The following is a 2633-nucleotide window of genomic DNA, read 5'->3' as shown; positions in this document are numbered from 1 at the left end:
CATCGGCGAGGTTTGGACTGCGATGTAGGGGAGGAAATGGAGCCGCAGATAGCGCCCCCTAGTGGAGGGGGCAGTTTAAGGGCAGCCTCCCGCTAATTAATTAATTAAGATCAAGACGTGGCAGGCGAGGAGGTGGGCGGTTGCCCCAGAGACAGGTGTGCGGGCCACACTGAGGGCAGCCCAGAGAGATGACTTGTCACAGTGGTGCATTGGCCGGGAAGGTAAGGCTGTACATGGCTAAGGAACCTGTAGTCCCGAGGGGGAAAGACGAACCCTAGGGCTGGAACAGAAACAGAGGAAGATATATTGAAAGGCAACAGGAACACAGACCTGAAAGGGGGACAGAGTAGGAAGACACTGTCCCTGAGACTGTACAAGGGGAAGCCGGAAGGCACAACCAGGAAGGGACTAAAACAGACCAGGATGGAGAGACTGCAGAAGATGCAGAGAGAGATGAAAACATGGACAGCAAGGCCCCAGGTAGCCGAGGCAACCCAGGCAGATGAACAGAAGGAGCTGCTGAAGAAGTTGGAGGTATCAAGAGACGTAATAGGGACCCTGCAGAGAGAAATCCGCTGTCAGGAGGACCGAATAGAGGGGTTGCAAGAAGAGGTGGCGGACTGGCAGCAGAGGTGTGTACAGACAGAATGATTAATTCAAGAGCTGCGGGACCAACTGCTTGAAAATCACGCTCAGACCAAAGAAAAGGGGGAGGTGATTGCCCGGGAGTTGGAAAAGGTAAAAGCGTACATGGCCCATTACGAGGAGCTGCGTGATCGAAATATGGCCCTTGAAAAGGAGTTGGAGGCCGGAACAAAAGAGACCAATAGGCTACAGTCTCTGTTCCAGAGGGCGGAGGCAGAAAAGGACTACCTGGGAGAACAGGTGCAGTGCCTTAAAAACCTCCTAGAGGATAGTGTGGCTAAAGACGCAGTGACCAATGCAGAAAGGAAGCAGGCACAACTTCAAGTGCAAGCCTTAAGCCAGCAGGTCCAAGCCTTGGAAGCAGAAAATAAAATGCTGCAGGCAGACGGCCCCAAAAGGCCAAGATCCGGGGGAGTCGGAGGTGCCAGAAATAACAAGCACGGCAACTCAAACAGTCGCAGGACAGAAGGCCCAAGCAGAGAAGGTTGCAGAGGCTATGCAAGAGATGCTGGGAGCCAAACTAGCGGAGTGGGTGACCACGGCTAAGACAGAATGCCTAGAGCAGCACCAGGAACTCGAGGCAGTGAAAGGGTCCTTGAGCAAAGTGGAGGCGCAACTAGCAACCTTGCAACTGGAAAGCCAGAAAACGCCAGAGGATTTAAGAGAGAAGGCCGAACCAGAACCACCCAGGACGAAAGGCTTAGAGATTCCTAGAGAATTTAAGAGGAACCAGAGCAGCAGGAAGAGAATGCAAGGATGGAGGCACACTCGGGGGTAAACCCCACAAAGATGAAAGAAGAGATCACCACTACAGTAATGGAGTGCCTGAATCAGAGATGGGGTCAGTGGGTGAACCAATACACTGAAGAGATGAATGGCCTGAGGGGAAAAAATAGAGAAAGTTGCAGGCTCATGTGAAGCTGGAAGATTGACAGCACCAAAACAAGGGCAACAGAGGGAAGTAGACCAGAAACCAAAAATGGCCCAGGCTCGGGCATATAATAAGCAAGGTACAGCTGCTAAAGGGGAGAGAGTGGCAGAAGCCCTGAGTAAAAGAAGGGTACCGGGGCCTGAGATGGAAAGAAGGGACCAAAACCCCAGGGAAACTAAGGGGGGAGGAGGAGGAGGTCTCAAGCTTCACTCTAAGGGTGAGATACCCAGCCCTGCACTGAAGCAGAGACCATGCCAAATCCAGACTGCAAGCCAAGCTAAGGAGGCTAAAGACCCCTCAACTACACAGGGAATTCGGCTGGAGAAAGAACAAAGGGGAAGAAGGCGGCCTTGCATTTACATTAATAACATCGCAAGGCGAGTCAAATGGTGGACCCTGAGGGAAGTAATTGAAGCAAGGGTGGGAGGCGTAGCCTACGTAAAGATTTATAAAGGGCCGATGGGAAGACCTACCAGCCAGGCGAAGGTAGAATTTTGGAGGGAAGAATATGCCCAGAAGGCATTGGAGAGACAGTGGGAGACTTGGAGAGGGCTTCAGGGGCTACAGAAAATCTTAGAAAAGCAAGAAACAAGACAACCTGTATGGAGAAAGAGATCAGGGTATGTAGGGGTGGAAGATAGATGGGCCAGAAGTGAAAGGGAGAAGAAACCCCGAAAGACAGGCAAGAGCCTGACCGACAGGGACTGCAACCTACCAAGGTCAGCTAGTGTGGGGGGACTGCCTGAGGCAGGGCAACTCCCATAAAATCCCACATGGTGCACCTTGGGTAAAAGGCGAGTAGGAGGCGCCTAAAAAACCTCCGCCTCTACTCTTTGGAAATGTCGGTGGGCCAGCCCAAGAGTACCAGAGAAATAAGACGGGGAAATGCAACCCAACAAGAATAAAGATCTGCCTCGGTGAGTCGGGATCTTAAGCGGGGAGGTGTGTCACAGAGCACTAAGGTGCCCTGTGCCTGAAGAAGGGAAAAACTGCTAAAGAAGGAGCCCTAGCAGTGATTAGGGAGCACAGCTGTGGGTTGCCAGGGCAACTAATGAGA

General features: G+C 52.2%; 1 pseudogene; it reads left to right on the top strand.

Annotated features, from left to right (window-relative positions):
* The first annotated feature begins 423 nt into the window (after positions 1-423).
* LOC112551974 lies at positions 424-1563 on the top strand (annotated as a pseudogene).
* The last annotated feature ends 1070 nt before the right edge of the window (positions 1564-2633 follow it).

Source organism: Alligator sinensis, unplaced genomic scaffold (genome assembly GCF_000455745.1).
Source record: "Alligator sinensis unplaced genomic scaffold, ASM45574v1 scaffold6_1, whole genome shotgun sequence".
Lineage (NCBI taxonomy): Eukaryota > Metazoa > Chordata > Crocodylia > Alligatoridae > Alligator > Alligator sinensis.
The sequence above is the reverse complement of the archived record's forward strand: the minus strand, read 5'-3'. Positions and strand labels throughout refer to the sequence as shown.